The sequence below is a fragment of the Triplophysa dalaica genome, chromosome 20, assembly GCF_015846415.1.
Source record: "Triplophysa dalaica isolate WHDGS20190420 chromosome 20, ASM1584641v1, whole genome shotgun sequence".
In the NCBI taxonomy this organism is placed as follows: Eukaryota; Metazoa; Chordata; class Actinopteri; order Cypriniformes; family Nemacheilidae; genus Triplophysa; species Triplophysa dalaica.
The window spans coordinates 14,011,054-14,020,681 of NC_079561.1; the positions used below are offsets into that span (position 1 = coordinate 14,011,054).

General features: G+C 39.8%; 1 long non-coding RNA gene across 2 annotated transcripts; it reads left to right on the top strand.

The window, feature by feature from the left end:
* The first annotated feature begins 716 nt into the window (after nt 1-716).
* Nucleotides 717-8,085, top strand: LOC130409769 (uncharacterized). 2 transcript variants are annotated; one of them, XR_008904897.1, is made up of 4 exons: nt 717-2,601; nt 2,678-3,145; nt 3,353-3,438; nt 6,013-8,085. It is a non-coding gene; the product is annotated as an uncharacterized LOC130409769 (long non-coding RNA). The 2 variants fall into 2 exon arrangements; XR_008904896.1 differs by having other exon boundaries at nt 717-3,145.
* Nucleotides 8,086-9,628: the final 1,543 nt, after the last annotated feature.

Consider the following 9,628-nt stretch of genomic DNA (forward strand, 5'->3'; position numbering starts at 1 on the left):
TATATGCCACATATAGGCAAAATTGAGGTGCATGTATGTGCATATACAGGCCATATAGGTCTCCTGTATTGCTTCATTATATCCACCTATAAGCCCTATATGTACATACAACATATGTCTCCTATATAGCTCATGGCAGGATCTGGTGATTTTGTAGCTCATATCCCACACGGAAAAAAACTATAAAACCTATATGTTTAATATAGGTTTTGATATAGGTTTTTAATATATGTGACATATATAAAATTGGTTTTCCTATATTATATGTACATATATGCATAGATATATGTGTACATATATGCATACATATATGCGTACATATATGCACATATATATGCATAAATACGTGCACATATATGCGTAGATACATGCACATATATGCGCACATATATGCTTAAATATATGCGTACATATATGCTTACATATATGCGTATATATATATGCACATATATGCGTACATATTTGCGTACATATATGCGTACATAGATGCGTACATATATGCACATATATGCGTAAATATATGCACATATATGCCTACAGATGTGACCGGATGAAGTGGTTTTATTAAGATCTAGACACCTATGTAGATTATCTATACCTACTCCTTTCCTCCAGAGGGAGTCTGTGGCAGGCTAACCTCCTTTGCTTAGTGTTCCACTCGGGTCCTATAGGGTGGGGGTGGATCTAGGAAGTAGATAAAAGCTGCGTGCAGAGTTGAGGGATTGTTTTTGGTTGGCCCGGTTAGAGTGCGTTAAGTGAGAGCTGGCAAAATGTTGTCAAAAAGGTTGTCACACTGGAATCCGAACTCTCATCTTCCTCCTCGTCAAGCACAGCTTGTTAAAAGTTGGAGGGGAGTAATAATTTCACACTGGTCCATCGCCTTTGTTCTCAGCTGAAAGCAGGGACGGTAAGCATCTGTAATGACTGTTGTTTGCAATTTAGGAAGCTCTGTAATTGAGGACGCACTTTAACGGAGCTATCCTCCTCATTCTTAGCCGCCTTGGTTTCAATCGGGAAGCTTAGTTGCCGAGCAGAGCACCCGTAGTTAATGCAACTAAGAGTGGGCATCCTTAGTGCAAAGTAGCTATGCATTTATGTAATTATGTAATGATTTAATTCATAAACGTGGGATGTACTGTGCGATTGGTTTGTGGTTTCCCTGCTTAAATGTGTTGAATTACTGCTGTGGGTAAAAATAGATTTTAATATATTTATTCTGGGTGATATGTCGTAAATGTGATATTCCGTGTGAAACACTATTTTGTAACCCAGGGAAGGACAATACAAATGGGAAGAAACTTGTGCAGTTGATTTTATGCTATGTGTGTTTATGGTATGTTTGTGATTTGTTTGTGATGTGAGTGCTTCTGGGTGTAATTGCCGTTTTTTTCCCTCCTATTGTAATTGTATCATTATACTGTACCTCCAAGGTTTAATGGTTATTTGTTTCATTTGTTTTGTTCTTTTCCTTTTTGTTTTCTTTCTTTGAATGGTCTGACAAACATTTATTATAACATTGTGCAGCACTTGCCCAAAGCCAGCCTCTAGCTTAGATTTGGTGTGGGTTCACGTGTTTTGAGCTTGCTGTGTATAGAGTTTTCCTATTGTGGGTGCTCTGTTAACAGAGATTGAGGTATTTAATGCACTGTGTTTCTGTGTGACCGCATTTGTGTGCCTCTGGACAGTATTATTTGTCAACCTTCAATATTTTAACCATACCAGTGGTAATAATAAATTGAGATTGATTTTTGTATACCAGTCTTCTCCCTCTTTTTTTGAATTCTCTAAGACACCTGTTAAAGGGAACTAGGTAATGCTAAAACTAGAATATTAAACATAATGTTACACTTATATGCTGTATATATGTGAATATATGCTTACATATATGCTTGCATATGCGAATATAGGCAAAATTGAGGTGCATATATGTGCATATACAGGCCATATAGGTCTCCTGTATTGCTTCTTTATATCCACCTATAAGCCCTATATGTACATACAAGATATGTCTCCTATATAGCTCATGGCAGGATCTGGTGATTTTGTAGCTCATATCTCACTTTGGCAACTGTCATACATGATGCTAGCTCATATTTTCTAAAATCTAGGCAATAACTAACAAACTAAAAAAATTAGCAAAAACGTATGTATGTGCGAACATGTGAAATTGGTATCACATGCAATTGGCATGTTATGGAATTTAACTATGGCAAATAAGTGAGAGGAGATGGGAAGCTATGTCTACACGTTTTCCTGAAACATTTAAGGTCAATTCTTTCTTGAATAAAGATAGTGGAAAGGAAGGAAGGAAGGAAGGAAATTTACAACAAAATGGTTTGCCGTTTTTTTTATTTTGTCAATCAAGCCTTTTTTCCAATTTCAAGTCACTTCCAGATTCACATTACAGCTCATACACATCCACACATTCACCGTTACATCCAACAAATGCAATGCAAAATGCAATGTTTTCTAGTTTGTGACGTAATCCGCATGCGGCGTAGTTGATGACGTCATCCACATGCGGCGAAAGATACCTGCTGGGAGAAAAAATGGCGATATCAACATTGGAGATCCGCTATATCTTACTTGAATGGAATGAGGGTGAGGATAGAGGGGCCTATACTATTTTGGCCCTCAACTGTGTTCCGAATTTTTCATTTAAAGATTTTCTTTAAAGGACTGATAAAAACCGAGAAGCCTGTGGAATGGCGAAAAGGCAAACCCTGGCTGGTGCACCGAGCCAGAATTTTTGACGTGGCAAGTATGTTACACCCTAACTTTAGCTGACGTTATGTAGTTACATACCAAATTAAATGGGTTTGCTCGTACTTAAAGAAGTGTAAAATGGATTTTGCTAGGTACCTGGCTAGCAATAGCTTAGCTTTCTGGCTCATGTTAGCTACCTAATTTGCTAATGTTAGCGAAGTCCAATTGGGACTAATGTTAGATTTGGTAACGTTAAACATGATTAGACAAACGTTTGCAGTAACATTTCAATTTTATTGCAACAGATTTGAAAAAACTCTCCAAATTAAACTGTGTGCAATCGAGATGGAGGACACACAAGGGCAAACAAAACGTCCTCACATCCAAAATCAAATTACAGTGAGCAACAGGGGCAGACTGGGAATGCTTCAAAGAAAAGGTAACTGACTGCACCAATTGGTGCTTTACTTAGTTATCTCCCCCTATCTCTCTTGTTTCTTAATGTGTAGGCATGTGTTTAGGTTTGTTATTGTGTCATCTATGATGATTTCATGTGCTTGGTTGACAAGATGTATGTGCAAGGTGGTGTAACTTAAGTTAATAAGAGTTGGGCTAAAAGTCAGTCTGTCTCTCTCTGTCTTTCAAGATTGACAATAAAAAGGGAGGGGCTTCCATAAGCACCAGGAGGGTGAGAAGCAGGAGGAGGGTCATGACAGACTTTCAAAGAACAAGGTACACTACCAGTCTGCATCCTGTGTGTGTGGTGTTACACTTCATTCATGATGAGTACGATTTTTATGGGGGATAAGGGAATCTTATTTGTATAGCGCTTTTCACAAGACACACAAGTCACACCCAAAGCGCTTCACACATGAAAGGGAGCTGGTTCATTCACTCCATGCTGATGGTGGTAAGCTACAATTGTAGCCATAGTTTCCCAAGGGTTAGACTGACGGAGCTGAGAAGATCCTTCAGATAATTTTTTGTATTATTTTTGATGTTGTACTGTTTGATTGTTCCTATATAATTTTTTTTTTTTAATTCCTACATTTTGGGCTTTTTTATGTTGTCTAGCAGCTATGGATTTTAATAATTTGACTAATATATAGGTGGACATATGTGTGCCTATATGCATGCATATATGCACGCATATACAGTCCAGCCCGAAATTATTCATACCCCTGGCAAATTCTGACTTAAAGTTACTTTTATTCAACCAGCAAGTTTTTTTTGGACCGGAAATAACACAGGCTTATCCCAAAAGATAATAAGACGATGTACAAGAAGCATCATTGTGGAAAAAATATTTCTCAGCTTTTATTTACATTTGAACAAAAAGTGGCATGTCCAAATTATTCATACCCTTTGCAAACTGTCGCAGTATATGGGATAGTCCAAAGTTCTATACCATTCCAAATAGTCAAAGCTGTTCTAAAGCATCCTAATTACCCTGATTCATCTGGAACAGCTGTTTTAATCAACTCAACTGGTGAAAAACAGAAGCTCTCTGCTGTTTGTTTGTGGACAGTCATGGCTAAGACAAAGGAGCTCACTGAGGACCTGCGGCTGTGCATTGTGGCTGCTCACAAATCAGGAAAGGGCTATAAGACCATATCAAAATGTTTTCAAGTCCCAGTGGCTACAGTGCAAAGTATTATTAAAAAATACAAGACGTTCCGCACTGTGAAAAATCTCGGAGTACGTGGTCGGAAGCCAAAAGTGACACCTGTGCTGGCCAGGAGGATAGTGAGAGAGGTAAAAAAGAATCCAAGGATCACCACTAAGGCCATCCTGATGAATCTGGGCTCTGCTGGTGGCAACATCTCAAGGCAGACAGTCCAACGGACACTGCACACCGCTGGGTTCTACGGACGCAGACCAAGGAGGACACCACTTCTCCAGATAAGGCACACAAAAGCCCGCTTGGCCTATGCAAATGCTCATCTGGACAAAGAAGACTTCTGGTCTTCTGTTTTATGGTCCGATGAAACAAAGATTGAATTGTTTGGCCACAATGATGTAGCCTTTATTTGGCGTAAAAAAGGAGAAGCCTACAACCCTAAGAACACCATCCCCACTGTCAAACATGGTGGTGGGAATCTAATGTTTTGGGGGTGTTTTTCAGCCGGTGGACCAGGGAACCTAATCACAGTAAACGGCACCATGAAAAGAGCAATTCATCAGAATTCTCAACAACAACATCAGGCAGTCTGCAGAGAAACTTGGCCTTGGGCACCAGTGGACATTTCAGCACGACAACGACCCAAAACATACGGCAAAAGTGGTGAAGAAATGGTTAGTAGACAAAGACATCAACGTTTTGCAGTGGCCCAGCCAGAGTCCTGACTTAAATCCAATAGAGAATCTATGGAGGGAGCTAAAGATCAGGGTGATGGCAAGGAGACCCTCCCCTATCTCATCGCTAAAGATGAATGGGCAAAAATACCAGTGGAGACATGCAAAAAGCTGGTCAGCAATTATAGGAAGCGTTTGATTGCTGTAATAGTCAATAAAGGCTTTTCTATTGATTATTGAGAAGGGTATGAATAATTTTGGACATGCCACTTTTTGTTAAAATGTCAAATAAAAGCTGAGAATTTTTTTTCCCCACAATGATGCTTCTTGTACATTGTCTTATTATCTTTTGGGAGAAGCCTGTGTTATTTCCGGTCCAAAAAAGCTTGCTGGTTGAATAAAAGTAACTTTAAATCAGAATTTGCCAGGGGTATGAATAATTTCGGGCTGGACTGTATGTACGCATATATGTAAGCATATTTGTACGCATATATGTGCATATATGTACATAAAATATAGGAAAACGGCCAATTTTATGTCACAAATATTAAATGCCTATATCAAAACATATAGGTTTATATAGGTTTTTTTCCGTGTGGGACCCAAATGTAACAAGAATCATGAATTCAATGGTCATTGTGAAAGAATCATAAATAAAATGGTCATTGTGACATTTAGTTTAACTCGGGTTTGGGATTGGGAGAGATTTTGAAGATGTAATGCACACTGGTGTGCAACTCTGGGACAGTGGTTACCCCTGCCGACCTTAGCTCATGACACCCTTCATGAATCTTGTTAATGCTGCACAGGCATATCAATTATAAATTCTTGTCTGTTTTACGAATGTAACTTTGGTGCCTACAAGATTTGCATGCGTATGTCAGGTGTGCAAACATTTTAATCCAATAGTGAAAAAACGTTAAGTATGATTTTTTTTTTTAAACACATAGCACCTTGTCGACCCCTAATTTACTTTCCTGTTATTTATCACGCCCCGACTCTCCGCTTAAGGAAGAGCCAGCGCCGGCCGCCAGGGGGCGACCGTCGAGCCGTCCACCGAGGGCCCAGGGCCACCGCAAGGCATCGCGAAGGAGAGTAACCCGGCTGGTTGAGGACCGAGCGGCAGCATGTCGGGGAACCGGACAATAATTTTTTTTCCCTCTCTCCTTTCTCTCTTTCTGGTGGCTCCGAGGGCTCCCGTCTCTGGTGTCGTCTCGTCGCTGCATACCACCCACCCCCCCGAGGGAGGGGGAGGGAGCATGCACAGTCTCGGGGGTACCCCCCGGCCTGTGAGAGGTGATGGGGGTATGTAGTGGAGTAGGCGGGCGTTACCGTGGTTCGAGACCGGTGAGTAATTGTTAATGAGCGGCAGCTCTGCGGGCACCGGTCTCGAATCACGGTGGAGATCGGGAGTGTAAGGTGGTGAAAAATGTGAGAAAAGAAGAACCACCAACCACCCACTGGCCCAATGGCGGAGTCCAAGTGGCATGGCGAAGGCATTCGCGCGTTCTGTCTTCACACCGCTCTGGGTTGTTACAGTTAACGTTATTTTAACATTGCGTAATTTATCTGACTCCAAAAGATAAAAAAGAAACCTCGATGAATTATATTGATTTTCCCGCTTAACTCTAAACCATATTCACTCATCCGATTCTCATGTCGCTTAGAGTCTCGCGCCGGCCGTTTATACGCGGATCTCACGGTCACAAACTCGCACGTCTTGGTCATTGCCAGAGGTAAGAGACCAGTAACATTTAGGTGGCTGCCCCCTGCAACTCACTGCTAAACGTACCTTTTTGGTCAGCCTAGATTATTAACACCTAATCACAAGCAACAATTATTTTCAGCCAGAGGTCATGACCACTCCACAGTGATAAATAGACCAATCTTACCTTCTCTAATGGAAGCTTTATATAATCATGCCATGGTTTCCCATGTACTCTTAACTGGAATAATATAACTGTAATCAGAGTTTGAGATTTACCCTATTTAGATTGGTCAGACAACCCATGTGTTGTTCTAAACGGATATTCTCATTAACAGCCTCTTAGATCTAAGTACACTTAAACTAATGCCAAGTTGTTAGCCGGAGCTTTAAAATTCTCAGCTGGTGTGTTTTCGCCACCTAGACAGGATTCTAGTCCGTTACTAACCTGAGCGGGGATTTGCGGTAACAAGGATGTAACGGGATACAATATAATTCTTATACTGAATACATAATATAAGAACGTGTCTATAAATTCAGAATACTGCGGAACAATTTCAAACATGACAATTTATTAGTCAGGTAAATGTTTCTTGCCAATTACAATTCAATAATTCAGAGATTTCGAAAACAAAACATCAAAGCATCAAAGATTAGTCTACGAGTCTAAGACGCATACCTGACAATAGAAAAAGATATGATCGGAAAAAACACAGAGCTGTGTGTCTGAAGGCACACACACAGCACCGTGGGGTTCATCATAGTAAGAATTCCCCAGAACATTTTGCCAGCTTCCCTTAAATACCCAGACCAAAATACCCTTCCTCAACACAACAACAATTGACATTGTAAAGGACTCTGTCCTGGATCTGTTCAGGCCACAAATGGGCATTTGCATGAAGACACAACCTCAACAGTGAGCAGAATATCTTAAAGTCTCAAACCTATGTTATGATCTGCTCTGATATTTCAAATGATACCAAATATGCATATGAAGATTCTTTGTTCATGTAAGATACAGTATTTGTCAAATCCAGTTCATGGGTGAGCTTTGAAATCAGATGTAAAGGTGTGAGTTGGTAATCATCATTCATTGTTGTATGCTGTCTGAGATGGAGATGCAAACTCTGTGGGGAGTTCATTGAATTGGATGAAGTTCTGTGTTTCCCGGGATATGGTGTCCTTTTGGTAGGGACACCTTTGCACCAGCCTTACAGGAGCATATAAGAGAACGAGTGACTGGACCGTCGAGGAGAGAGGACCGGGCCTGAACATGTTTTATGGTTGTATGTATGTTTTTGTTTTGTGATTTGTTTTGTTCGCCGGCGGTCGGCTGTGACAGGCCGCAGGCTGTTATTATTTAAATAAATCTTTTATTGAATGTCTGCCGGTTCCCGCCTCCTTCCTTCCCTACTTTGAATCTCTCTACATATTTATTTTATAATTCTTTTATATTATTGTTGTTATTATTACTATTATAACATCAAAAACACAAATACTTTTCAGATCTACCATACAAAAAGTATTTATTCCTCAAATGGTATGATTGTTATTTTCTCTTCTCTCTGAAGCTGCAAAAGTTGGTTGTTTAGAATAATTTGATAGAGTTCCTGGTTTTCCTTCTCCTTCCTTATTTTCTCAATCTCTAGCTGCAGATGTTCTTTTTGTAGCTGCAGAACCTCTCTCTGTAGTTCCAACACTTCTTCTCTGGTTGGAACTGTTTGCGGTCTTCTGGAACACAGAAGCGGGAAGAAATTTATATTATAGTTGATCTTAGTCAAAATATTAATAGCTTAATACATTAGATAACATGCAGCAATAAATCCTTACATAGCTATTGCCTGGGCAGGCGATCTGCTGTTCCTCAGACGTCTGTAAAGGTCTAAGTGTAAAAGGAATGTCAGTCAGTATGTTATTATACATTATATGGATTATTTTAAGTTTAATTATGTTAAAACGACAGTGTACAATCTGAGCCACCAGAGATAAGTTTAATGATACATTGTTAATTTTTCACTGATACGTATTAACAATGTTGTCTCACTCTGTGATACATTGTTGAACTGGCTAAACTTCGCTCTCTATTCCGCCAGGAATGCCAGCAAGGAAAGGTGAGTCCGCCCCAAGGATGTCTTGAACAATTTTGGTAGAGTCCAACAAGTTGCCGGCGGTGGTCCTCCACCTGTTTGTTAAGTTTTCGTTGGCTCTCTGTGACTCTATACGGCAGCACAACGCACTAACCTAACATAATCTTAAAAATGCAATAGCCTAGTGTAGTTTTAACTTAACAGTTTTGTTGAATTTCCTCTTATAAAGACTCAGCTCTTTTTAAGCTACCAAAGAGATGTTTTCGTTTTTTCATGACCTCCTGAGCCGTCCGTTATTTCCTCCCATTGCTTTCGTTTTTTTGATGCAGTTACATTGGGATTTAGTTTGCTTTATAAAATGGCCTATTTTCCTGTATTCATCTAGAAGAATACATTTCTCCTCCTCTGTCCAATTTGGAATCCTTTTTTTGTTTTCTTTATCCATTTCTTAATGGGTTTTGTCCTCCAACTACCGTGAAACTTCTGCTTGAACAAAAGCGTATGTATGGCAACGGCATAATTTTATAACGGCAAACCTGTTGTAAAACACTTAAAGGTTTCCCTCACCAAAGGGAAGTGTTTCAGGAATTTTATGCAACGGCCTTAAGGTTTTCCCTTATATAAGGGGAAATCTCCCCTTAAGTGTAGGGAAAAACTTAAAGTACTTTATGCAACTGGGCACAGGCGTCTGGTTGATGATGAAATATGACCCAAACGACTTTCCTTACTTTTACACGGCTATGGTCTATAGAATTCTTTACGCTTGCCGTTCATTTTTCCGAGTCAGAAGATACGCCTTTCAACTCTATATCATTTTTTGTAAAGATTTACTTCA